Source organism: Crinia signifera, chromosome 2, assembly GCF_055691185.1.
Source record: "Crinia signifera chromosome 2, ASM5569118v1, whole genome shotgun sequence".
NCBI lineage: Eukaryota > Metazoa > Chordata > Amphibia > Anura > Myobatrachidae > Crinia > Crinia signifera.
Window position 1 is genome coordinate 142424726 of NC_139218.1, and position 13431 is coordinate 142438156.

Here is a 13431-nt window from a genome sequence, read left to right on the forward strand (position 1 = left end):
TTAGAACATTCTAGCCACAGAAGGAACTTGCTGTGGGAGTGAAAAGTTTAGGATTAGACACTTAGGGTTAAATTTACTAAAATGTAAGTTCTATTGAAGATGGGATGTTGCCCATAGGAACCAATCAGATTCTACTTATTTAATTAGCACCTTCCAGAAGATAATAAATATAATCTGATTGGTTGTATGTGCCACATCCCATCTTCAAAAGAACTCACATCTTAGTAAATATACCTCTTAAAAGGGGGGCAGGGGTATATTTAGGGTGCAGGGCTTAGGCTAAGGTATAGCGGGGAGGCATAGGGTTAGGTGGGGGGGGGGGGGCAGGAGAAAGGTAAGTATTCTTACCTGACCCCCCTGTCTGGATTCCCTTCATTGAGATGTCCCCAGCATCCCCACCTCCAGTTATCCCAGCTGCAGAGGGGTTACAGCCAGAACAGAATGGTAGCTGGTGAGGGGAGGGAAAGGGGGCAGGCCGCAGTAAAGAAAAACAATAGATAACTGTGAGTAAACAGATCAGTGGCATCCCCCAGCTCCCATCTGTATGTCATCTCTCTTCTCCACAATTGATGCTAAGTGAGAAGCAGAGTCAAAACTCCTCCAGAAATACTAAAGGAGTGAGTGCTGCATATAAGGTTATAGGGAGGGAGAGGGTAGTGGGGTGCTACTACTACTGTGTGGCATTAGTGTAATGGGCACTGCTACTAGGGGTGTGGCTTACAAGGACCACAAATCTGGCAAAGCCCCTTGTAGCGATGCCACACCCCTTGTCCGGGAGCATGCGGGTCTTCAGCGCACACAAATATACTTCACTACTAACCTTGCCCTATCATGGTGCCCCCCTTGTAATTTTTTTCTAAATCCGATCATTGTTCTATATGCCTATGTAACAGTGGCCTCACCTCCTCTACTTCTCATAATAGACCCTTGAACATTTTCAGCTCCAGGGACATTACGCCCTTAATCCAGCCCTGCCTGCAGTGTGTCCTTCTTACTTCTTACATGGTAGTACAATAACTTGGCTGTAACTGATTCAGACCTGATTGCTGGACTGCGACTCTTCGGAGCCCCTACACACACTAGTTCCCACCCATGTTCACAGCTGCCAATTAATTGGCAGCTGTGCACAAAGGCAGAAATCCATTTACCATCTAATGAATTATCCCCTGTTAGGAGGCCTCTAGGAGGCCTCTAATGATGTCAGCAGCCCTACTTTCCAATGGACGGATGATGGTCACAAGCCTCCAGAGTCTGTGATCGCACACGCACTGCAGACCATACACATCTGCGGTCCTAAAATGATCTTCAGGGCTGAGAGTTCAATAGGCTCCACCCTGAAATCTCGTCCATACGAGCAGCCGCTGTGTGACTCCTGGGTCATGTGGTGGCTGCATGCACCGGGGGGCATGTGTTTGCCGGGTCGGCGTTAACCCCTTCCCGACATTTGACGTATATATACGTCATGGCCGGGATGTACTTCCCGACACATGACGTATATGACTTCAAAGTGACACTGCGTCTAGAGACGCAGTGACAGAGGGACGATGCCCAGGGGGGGCGGCGATGTCGACCCCCCGTCGGCGATCGCTGTGATTGGCTGTTCAATGTGAACAGCCATTCGCAGCGTTTTCCTGTGTTACAGGCGAATCAGACGCTCGGTAACACAGGTGTCAATCACCGCCGGGTGTGAGGGGGCATGAGGGGGTCATCGGTGACGACGACACCTCACCCCACCTGCCCCTAAGGTTGTGATTGGTCCGTCGGACCGACGGACCAATCACAGCCATGGCGCGCCATTTAAACTAACGGTGACTGCACTGCAGACGCCATTCCGGTCTGGAATTGCGTGCAGAGCGGTCACCGGCCACTCTGTCCTGCTATACATACCTGAACCTTGCCTGATACTTACCTGATCACCGCTGATCACCGCTGGTAGCGTGCTGCCAGCAGCTGGATGCTTCCTGGATCTTGTGACTTCCTGTGTCCTGCTGCTGCAGTGTCATAGAGTCACAGATCGTGAGAGATAGTCAGAGATAGTCAGATATAGTGAGAGAGAGTGATAGAGAGTGCTATATTTTGTGTCTGCTGCACCCCCTTTTGTGCTGATCACTATATCTGAGCTGATCAGCAACTTTTTGGGGGTGCAGAGGTTTTTTTTTTATATATATACCTGTCAGTTGCACCAAAGGTTGTGCTGCCTGTGCAACTGACTGCTGCCCCCCCTGCTTCCCCCCCTTTTGTGCTGATCAGTTTAAATTAATTAATCAGCAACTTTTTGGGGGTCCAGGTTTTTTTTTTATATATATACCCTGTCAGGTTGCACCCACAGTTGTGTGCCTGCTGCCCCTCACTGCATCACTGCATCACAGATCTGCAGTGTTGCATCACTACATCACAGATCTGCAGTTTTTTTTTTGTTTTGGAGAGTGTAGTGGGGTTTTGTTTTTACACCCACGTTGCTTTTGTGGGTGTCCTGTGGCCGCTGAGCGCTGATCAGTGACGTACAATCACTGAACAGCATTTTTGGCACAGGGTTGATATAATTTTTTTTCTGCAGTTTTTTTAAATTGTTTTTTTTTGGAGAGTGCTGTGGTATATTTTTTTAAATTGTTTTTACACCCACGTTGCTTTTGTGGGTGTCCTGTGGCCGCTGATCAGTGACGTACAATCACTGAACAGCATTTTTGGCACAGGGTTGATATAATTTTTTTTCTGCAGTTTTTTTTAAATTGTTTTTTTTTTTTGTTTTTACACCCACGTTGCTTTTGTGGGTGTCCTGTTGCCTTTGAGCGCTGTTCAGTGACGGATGTTACTGACCAACATCTGTGCTCAATTTTTGGCGCAGGACCTTTTTTTTTTACCCCTTCAATTTTTTTTTTTTTATTGGGATCAAATTCCTGTATAAAGTATTTTTTTTTCTGCACTACATACACACTACACACTACATACCCCCCGTGTTGAAATAAAGTTTGTACCCCCCCTACACTATACACGTGTTGAAACATTACACTTACAGAAACACAAAAATAAAAATGGCATCCCAAATGTCAGCCCAAATGTCATCCCAAATGTCATCCCAGTCATCCAGAAGAATGTATTCAGCGGAGGAGGCATATGCCATGCTTGCCTCTGACTCTGACACAGCCAGTGATGCAAGCGGGGAATTTGAAGGATTCGTCTTAAGCTCCTCTTCCTCCTCTGGTGATGAGGGACCCCCTCAAAGACGCCCCCGTAGAGCAGCTGAGACCCCCCCAAATGATTGATCCCGTATGGACCCCACCACCAGACAATTTTGAGCCCCAGGTTCCTGAGTTTTTGGCCATCCCAGGAATCCAATTTGATTCAACAGGTCTCAGAGAAATTGACTTTTTCAAAATATTTTTCTCTGATGATTTTATAAATTTAATGGTGGACCAAAGTAATTTATATGCCCAGCAGTTTATTGCTCAAAACCCCATGTCATCATTTGCTAGGTGGACCCCTGTAGATGACGTTTTGGGGTCTGGTGTTACATATGGGCATAGTAAAAAAGCCAGAAATTAGGCAATATTGGAGTACAGATGTTCTGTACAGCACCCCATTTTACCGTATGGCCATGACTCGGACTCGTTTTGAGACAATCCTTAAATTTTTACATTACACCGATAATGCACAGTGCCCACCCAGAGATGATCCCACCTTTGACCGGCTATTCAAAGTCAGGCCGGTCATTGATCATTTCAGTGCCAAATTTGCAGAGATGTACATCCCTGAAAAATTTATTTGTATCGACGAGTCCCTTATACATTTTAAAGGAAGGGTTAAATTCTGCCAGTACCTTCCCAATAAGAGGGCAAGGTATGGTATAAAAATGTATAAGCTGTGTGAAAGCACATCAGGGTACACCCACAGGTTTAGGGTATATGAAGGGAAGGATTCAACAATTGAACCGGCAGAATGCCCCCCTCCCTCGTAGGTGTTAGTGGAAAAATTGTCTGGGATTTAGTGCACCCCTTCCTGGATAAAGGTTATCACCTCTATGTGGATAACTTTTACACTAGCATCCCCCTGTTTAAGGCCCTTGGTTCAAGAGGTACAGCAGCTTGCGGTACTGTGCGCAAGAACCAAAGAGGCCTCCCAAAAACGCACATTGCCCAAGTACTGAGAAGGGGTGAAAGCAGGGGAATATGCACCGAAAATATGTTGTTGGTCAAATATAAGGACAAGAGGGATGTCCTTATACTGACAACAATTCATGGAGACAGTACCACCTCCGTCCCTGTACGAGGTACCAGTACCCACACCTCAAAACCTAATTGTATCCTAGATTACAATAGGTACATGGGCGGAGTGGATCTTTCAGATCAGGTACTGAAGCCGTACAGTCCCCTGCGGAAAACAAAAATCTGGTACAAGAAGCTGGCCGTGTATATCATCCAGATGGCACTGTATAACGCTTACGTGCTATTCCGTTCTACCGGCCAGAGGGGGACATTTATGCACTTTCAAGAGGAAGTCATAAAGGGCCTAATATTTGGGAACCAGCAGGCAGAGGGCCCTAGTACTTCTAGTACTGGCCCCCGTATTGTACCAGGGTAGCATTTTCCTAACGAAATCCCCTCCACTGCAAGAAAGGGCAGGACACAAAAAAGGTGCAAAGTTTGCTATAAAAAGGGAATAAGAAAGGATACTATTTTCCACTGTGAAACTTGCCCCGACAAACCCGGCCTATGTATAAAGGAGTGTTTTAAAATATACCACACATCTATGGATTATTAGGTTCATCATTTCACCATGCTTCGGGGGTCTTGCTAATGCCACATAGCACCCACCATTCATTCCACCAGAATCTGAGCTGCAAAATCCAAAAATCACTCCTTCCCTTCTGAGTCCTGCCATGCACCCAACTGGTATTTTTTGGTCACATATGAGGCATTGCCATACTCGGGAGAAATTGGGGCACAGATTTTCGGGTGCTTTTTCTCCTTCATACCTTATGAAAATGAAAAATTTTGAGCCAGAACTGCATTTTTGTGTAAAAAAATGTAATTTTTCATTTTCACTGCCCAGTTGTATCAAAATTGGTGAAAAACCCCTGGGGGTTTGAAATGTACACTATACCCCTAGATGAATTCCCTGAGGGGTGTAGTTTGCAAAATGGGGTCACTTGTGGGGGGGTTCCACTGTATTGGTGCTTTGGGGGTCTTGCTAATGCGACATAGCACCCACCAACATTCCACCAGAATCTGTGCTGCAAAAACCAAATATCACTCCTTCCCTTCTGAGTCCTGCCATTTTTTGGTCACACATGAGGTATTGCCGTACTCGGGAGAAATTGGGGCACAGATTTTGGGGTGCTTTGTCTCCTTCATTCCTTGGGAAAATGAAAAATTTTGAGCCAGAACTGCATTTTTGTGTAAAAAAATGTAATTTTTCATTTTCACTGCCCAGTTGTATCAAAATTGGTGAAACCCCTGGGGGTTTGAAATGTACACTATACCCCTAGATGAATTCCCTGAGGGGTGTAGTTTGCAAAATGGGGTCACTTGTGGGGGGGTTCCACTGTATTGGTGCTTTGGGGGTCTTGCTAATGCGACATAGCACCCACAAACATTCCACCAGAATCTGTGCTGCAAAATCCAAATATCACTCCTTCCCTTCTGAGTCCTGCCATTTTTTGGTCACACATGAGGCATTGCCGTACTCGGGAGAAATTGGGGCACAGATTTTGGGGTGCTTTGTCTCCTTCATTCCTTGGGAAAATGAAAAATTTTGAGCCAGAACTGCATTTTTGTGTAAAAAAATGTAATTTTTCATTTTCACTGCCCAGTTGTATCAAAATTGGTGAAACCCCTGGGGGTTTGAAATTTACACTATACCCCTAGATGAATTCCCTGAGGGGTGTAGTTTGCAAAATGGGATCACTTGTGGGGGGGTTCCACTGTATTGGTGCTTCGGGGGTCTTGCTAATGCGACATAGCACCCACCAACATTCCACCAGAATCTGAGCTGCAAAATCCAAATATCACTCCTTCCCTTCTGAGTCCTGCCATGCACCCAAATGGTATTTTTTGGTCACATGTGAGGCATTGCCGTACTCGGGAGAAATTGGGGCACAGATTTTGGGGTGCTTTGTCTCCTTCATTCCTTGGGAAAATGAAAAATTTTGAGCCAGAACTGCATTTTTGTGTAAAAAAATGTAATTTTTCATTTTCACTGCCCAGTTGTATCAAAATTGGTGAAACCCCTGGGGGTTTGAAATGTACACTATACCCCTAGATGAATTCCCTGAGGGGTGTAGTTTGCAAAATGGGGTCACTTGTGGGGGGGTTCCACTGTATTGGTGCTTTGGGGGTCTTGCTAATGCGACATAGCACCCACCAACATTCCACCAGAATCTGTGCTGCAAAATCCAAATATCACTCCTTCCCTTCTGAGTCCTGCCATTTTTTGGTCACACATGAGGCATTGCCGTACTCGGGAGAAATTGGGGCACAGATTTTGGGGTGCTTTGTCTCCTTTATTCCTTGTGAAAATGAAAAATTTTGAGCCAGAACTGCATTTTTGTGTAAAAAATTTAATTTTTCATTTTCACTGCCCAGTTGTACCACAATTGGTGAAACCCCTGGGGGTTTGAAATGTACACTATACCCCTAGATGAATTCCCTGAGGGGTGTAGTTTGCAAAATGGGGTCACTTGTGGGGGGGTTCCACTGTATTGGTGCTTTGGGGGTCTTGCTAATGCGACATAGCACCCACCAACATTCCACCAGAATCTGTGCTGCACAATCCAAATATCACTCCTTCCCTTCTGAGTCCTGCCATTTTTTGGTCACACATGAGGCATTGCCGTACTCGGGAGAAATTGGGGCACAGATTTTGGGGTGCTTTGTCTCCTTCATTCCTTGTGAAAATGAAAAATTTTGAGCCAGAACTGCATTTTTGTGTAAAAAAATGTAATTTTTCATTTTCACTGCCCAGTTGTATCAAAATTGGTGAAACCCCTGGGGGTTTGAAATGTACACTATACCCCTAGATGAATTCCCTGAGGGGTGTAGTTTGCAAAATGGGGTCACTTGTGGGGGGGTTCCACTGTATTGGTGCTTTGGGGGTCTTGCTAATGCGACATAGCACCCACCAACATTCCACCAGAATCTGTGCTGCAAAATCCAAATATCACTCCTTCCCTTCTGAGTCCTGCAATTTTTTGGTCACACATGAGGCATTGCCGTACTCGGGAGAAATTGGGGCACAGATTTTGGGGTGCTTTGTCTCCTTCATTCCTTGTGAAAATTAAAAATTTTGAGCCAGAACTGCATTTTTGTGTAAAAAAATGTAATTTTTCATTTTCACTGCCCAGTTGTATCAAAATTGGTGAAACCCCTGGGGGTTTGAAATGTACACTATACCCCTAGATGAATTCCCTGAGGGGTGTCGTTTGCAAAATGGGGTCACTTGTGGGGGGGTTCCACTGTATTGGTGCTTTGGGGGTCTTGCTAATGCGACATAGCACCCACTAACATTCCACCAGAATCTGTGCTGCAAAATCCAAATATCACTCCTTCCCTTCTGAGTCCTGCCATTTTTTGGTCACACATGAGGCATTGCCATACTCGGGAGAAATTGGGGCACAGATTTTGGGGTGCTTTGTCTCCTTTATTCCTTGTGAAAATGAAAAATTTTGAGCCAGAACTGCATTTTTGTGTAAAAAAATGTAATTTTTCATTTTCACTGCCCAGTTGTATCAAAATTGGTGAAACCCCTGGGGGTTTGAAATGTACACTATACCCCTAGATGAATTCCCTGAGGGGTGTAGTTTGCAAAATGGGGTCACTTGTGGGGGGGTTCCACTGTATTGGTGCTTTGGGGGTCTTGCTAATGCGACATAGCACCCACCAACATTCCACCAGAATCTGTGCTGCAAAATCCAAATATCACTCCTTCCCTTCTGAGTCCTGCCATTTTTTGGTCACACATGAGGCATTGCCGTACTCGGGAGAAATTGGGGCACAGATTTTGGGGTGCTTTGTCTCCTTTATTCCTTGTGAAAATGAAAAATTTTGAGCCAGAACTGCATTTTTGTGTAAAAAATTTAATTTTTCATTTTCACTGCCCAGTTGTACCACAATTGGTGAAACCCCTGGGGGTTTGAAATGTACACTATACCCCTAGATGAATTCCCTGAGGGGTGTAGTTTGCAAAATGGGGTCACTTGTGGGGGGGTTCCACTGTATTGGTGCTTTGGGGGTCTTGCTAATGCGACATAGCACCCACCAACATTCCACCAGAATCTGTGCTGCACAATCCAAATATCACTCCTTCCCTTCTGAGTCCTGCCATTTTTTGGTCACACATGAGGCATTGCCGTACTCGGGAGAAATTGGGGCACAGATTTTGGGGTGCTTTGTCTCCTTCATTCCTTGTGAAAATGAAAAATTTTGAGCCAGAACTGCATTTTTGTGTAAAAAAATGTAATTTTTCATTTTCACTGCCCAGTTGTATCAAAATTGGTGAAACCCCTGGGGGTTTGAAATGTACACTATACCCCTAGATGAATTCCCTGAGGGGTGTAGTTTGCAAAATGGGGTCACTTGTGGGGGGGTTCCACTGTATTGGTGCTTTGGGGGTCTTGCTAATGCGACATAGCACCCACCAACATTCCACCAGAATCTGTGCTGCAAAATCCAAATATCACTCCTTCCCTTCTGAGTCCTGCAATTTTTTGGTCACACATGAGGCATTGCCGTACTCGGGAGAAATTGGGGCACAGATTTTGGGGTGCTTTGTCTCCTTCATTCCTTGTGAAAATTAAAAATTTTGAGCCAGAACTGCATTTTTGTGTAAAAAAATGTAATTTTTCATTTTCACTGCCCAGTTGTATCAAAATTGGTGAAACCCCTGGGGGTTTGAAATGTACACTATACCCCTAGATGAATTCCCTGAGGGGTGTCGTTTGCAAAATGGGGTCACTTGTGGGGGGGTTCCACTGTATTGGTGCTTTGGGGGTCTTGCTAATGCGACATAGCACCCACTAACATTCCACCAGAATCTGTGCTGCAAAATCCAAATATCACTCCTTCCCTTCTGAGTCCTGCCATTTTTTGGTCACACATGAGGCATTGCCATACTCGGGAGAAATTGGGGCACAGATTTTGGGGTGCTTTGTCTCCTTTATTCCTTGTGAAAATGAAAAATTTTGAGCCAGAACTGCATTTTTGTGTAAAAAATTTAATTTTTCATTTTCACTGCCCAGTTGTACCACAATTGGTGAAACCCCTGGGGGTTTGAAATGTACACTATACCCCTAGATGAATTCCCTGAGGGGTGTAGTTTGCAAAATGGGGTCACTTGTGGGGGGGTTCCACTGTATTGGTGCTTCGGGGGTCTTGCTAATGCGACATAGCACCCACCAACATTCCACCAGAATCTGAGCTGCAAAATCCAAAAATCACTCCTTCCCTTCTGAGTCCTGCCATGCACCCAAATGGTATTTTTTGGTCACATGTGAGGCATTGCCGTACTCGGGAGAAATTGGGGCACAGATTTTGGGGTGCTTTGTCTCCTTCATTCCTTGGGAAAATGAAAAAGTTTGAGCCAGAACTGCATTTTTGTGTAAAAAATTAAATTTTTAATTTTCACTGCCCAGTTGTACCACAATTGGTGAAACCCCTGGGGGTTTGAAATGTACACTATACCCCTAGATGAATTCCCTGAGGGGTGTAGTTTGCAAAATGGGGTCACTTGTGGGGGGGTTCCACTGTATTGGTGCTTCGAGGGTCTTGCTAATGCGACATAGCCCCCACCAACATTCCACCAGAATCTGAGCTGCAAAATCCAAAAATCACTCCTTCCCTTCTGAGTCCTGCCATGCACCCAAATGGTATTTTTTGGTCACATGTGAGGCATTGCCGTACTCGGGAGAAATTGGGGCACAGATTTTGGGGTGCTTTTTCTCCTTCATTCCCTGGGAAAATTAAAAATTTTGAGCCAGAACTGCATTTTTGTGTAAAAAATGTAATTTTTCATTTGCACAGCCCAGTTGTATCAAAATTGGTGAAACCCCTGGGGGTTTGAAATGTACACTATACCCCTAGATGAATTCCCTGAGGGGTGTAGTTTGCAAAATGGGATCAATTGTGGGGGGGTTCCACTGTATTGGTGCTTCGGGGGTCTTGCTAATGCGACATAGCACCCACCAACATTCCATCAGAATCTGAGCTGCAAAATCCAAAAATCACTCCTTCCCTTCTGAGTCCTGCCATGCACCCAAATGGTATTTTTTGGTCACATGTGAGGCATTGCCGTACTCGGGAGAAATTGGGGCACAGATTTTGGGGTGCTTTTTCTCCTTCATTCCCTGGGAAAATTAAAAATTTTGAGCCAGAACTGCATTTTTGTGTAAAAAATGTAATTTTTCATTTGCACAGCCCAGTTGTATCAAAATTGGTGAAACCCCTGGGGGTTTGAAATGTACACTATACCCCTAGATGAATTCCCTGAGGGGTGTAGTTTGCAAAATGGGATCACTTGTGGGGAAGTTCCACTGTATTGGTGCTTCGGGGGTCTTGCTAATGCGACATAGCACCCACCAACATTCCACCAGAATCTGAGCTGCAAAATCCAAAAATCACTCCTTCCCTTCTGAGTCCTGCCATGCACCCAAATGGTATTTTTTGGTCACATGTGAGGCATTGCCGTACTCGGGAGAAATTGGGGCACAGATTTTGGGGTGCTTTTTCTCCTTCATTCCTTGTGAAAATTAAAAATTTTGAGCCAGAACTGCGTTTTTGTGTAAAAAATGTAATTTTTCATTTTCACAGCCCAGTTGTACCACAATTGGTGAAACCCCTGGGGGTTTAAAATGTACACTATACCCCTAGATGAATTCCCTGAGGGGTGTAGTTTGCAAAATGGGGTCACTTGTGGGGGGGTTCCTAACTTTTAGCATCTTATGGTGCCTAGAAACCTACATGGTGCCTAAAAAATAATCTCATAAAAAGGAGGCTCCAAAATCAAGTAGGTGCTCCTTCTATTATGAAGCCTGTGGTTTGGTCAACGTGCACACTAGGACCACATATAGGATATTTATGAAAACAAAAGAATTGGGGGAATCAATTTTTAGTCACATTTCTCTAGTAAAATCTACTGTGTTCCTTAGAAAAATGTATTAAAATTGCAAATCTGCAAAAAAAATGAAATTTTGAAATTTCACCTACACTTTGTTTTAATTCCTGTGAAACACCTAAAGGGTTAACAAACTTCCAAAATGCTGTTTTGAATACTGTGAGGGGTGCAGTTTTTGAAATGGCATCATTTATGGGGTGTCTCACATACAAGTCCCTCAAAGTCACATCAGAACTGAACTGGTCCCTAAAAAAATCAGTGTTTGAAATTTTCTTGAAAATTTGAGAATTTGCTATTCATATTTTAAGCCTCCTAGTGTCCAAAAAATTTAAAAGGAAGTTGAAATGATGATGGAAACATAAAGTAGACATATGGTCTATGTTAGTTATTAACTATTTTGAGTGGTATGATTATTTGTCTCACAAGCAGAAAATTTAACATTTTGCAAATTGCTAAATTTTCCATTTTTTTACGACATTTTGGTATTTTTCACAAAAAAACACAGACTGTATCGACCCAAATTTACCACTAACTTGAAGTACAATGTGTCACGAGAAAACATTCTCAAAATTACTGGGATAAGTAAAAGCAAAAAAAAGTTATCCCCACTTAAGTGATACATGTCAGATTTGAAAAAAAGGTCTCTGTCAGGAAGGCAAAAACTGGCTGCGTCAGGAAGGGGTTAACCTGCTCGCTGGGCTCCGAGCACAATCAGCCTATTGAGCAGGTCAGAAAGACTTGAGCCCGTAGCCACAGTTCTGTGGGACATATTCTAAGCACTGTACTACTATGCTTTAGAGGTGGTATTCAAATGTCCCTGATCATTTTTTGCATTATTTCAATTTCTGCCCATGTTTCACTTTGGGCCATTCAAATATGTCCCTTTTTGTGTGAAAACAACTTATTTCTAAACCACAAATAAGAATTAGTTCCTATATTTACTATGTGCTGTGTAATCCTCCTGGCCATTTTTTCCTTTTTACACTAGGAAAAACATTCAAACTTTCTGTTAGGTGCATCCGTATGATTTGTCAACATGCAAAAGCTTGTGAATGTTCAAATATTCTCTGTAAAGCACTGAGGAATATGTGTGTGCTACTGTATATAAGGAACTGTTAATAAATACATAAATAATAAAGGTGAAAAGTTCACAATGATGACACTTATTTTTAAACCCTAACACTAACGATAACCTTAATGCCAACACCAGCCTTAACACTAACCTTAAACATAATGCTAAATCTAATGCTAAACCCAACTCTAATCCTAAAACTTTGGTGAGCAGCTTCATCCATAAAAGACTCCTCATGTGAGTGCCATGGCCCGGCATCACTACGGGTACAGCCCGGCTATTTCATTCACCCCCGGGGAAAACAATCACATATGGCCAGTGCATTTATCCATCATTAATCGTTTGAAGTATTGTGGTTTTCTTAACTGGAAGTCGGACAAAGAGAACTATTTTGACTAAAAGCTCTATATATGTATCTCTAACTCTCGAAAATTATTTTAATATATATGTATATTATATGCATTATTAGTATGATCCATTTTATATAATGAATTTATAGGTAGCCGCCTAGTTCAACTTTTATTTGTGAAAATAAAATGTTTGTTACTTTTATCGAAACAGTTTCCATTTCGTTTTTGTGTATGTGTATTCATTCATGGTGTTTCTAAAGACTTTCTATTAGCGCAGTTTCTCCACCTTTTGGGTAATTGCTATTTCTCTGTCCAATTTTTGGATTCAGATATGACAGTTCGTTTCCACACACACTTGTATGCTAATCCTAACCGTGAGGCTAAGTCTTTTGCTAACCTTAATGCTAATTCTAAAGCTATTCCTAATGCTAAAACTAACCCTAACACTAATCCAAATCTAAACTGTAAGCCCCGCACACACAGAGCGATTGGTCGCTGAGTAATATATCGCTAAGCGACCAAATTGTTCGGTGTCCCATTGTCAGCAGTGACCAGTGATGGTCACTGATGAACCAATGCATTGGAGCAGATGGGTGCTGTTTCAGGTGGCTGGCTTAGTGATCTCTCTGACACCTGTTGACCAGTGAAGGGCTGTAAGCAGTGGTTGGGTCTACTGGATATGGTCCCAGGGAATATATACAGATGGCTGGTGGATTTGATGCTGGCGGTCATAATACCAATGCCAGCATCCCAATGGAGAGAATCCAACAGGTTCGGCAAGTAAACTTAATTTTCCCTGCTCCCTCCTAACCATAACCATCCCTTCCTTGAACCTAAACAGTGAGTGCACCCATAGAAAGGCTGGGTGGACCCCAGAAAATGCAGGCATGGTTGGGGGCGGGTGGA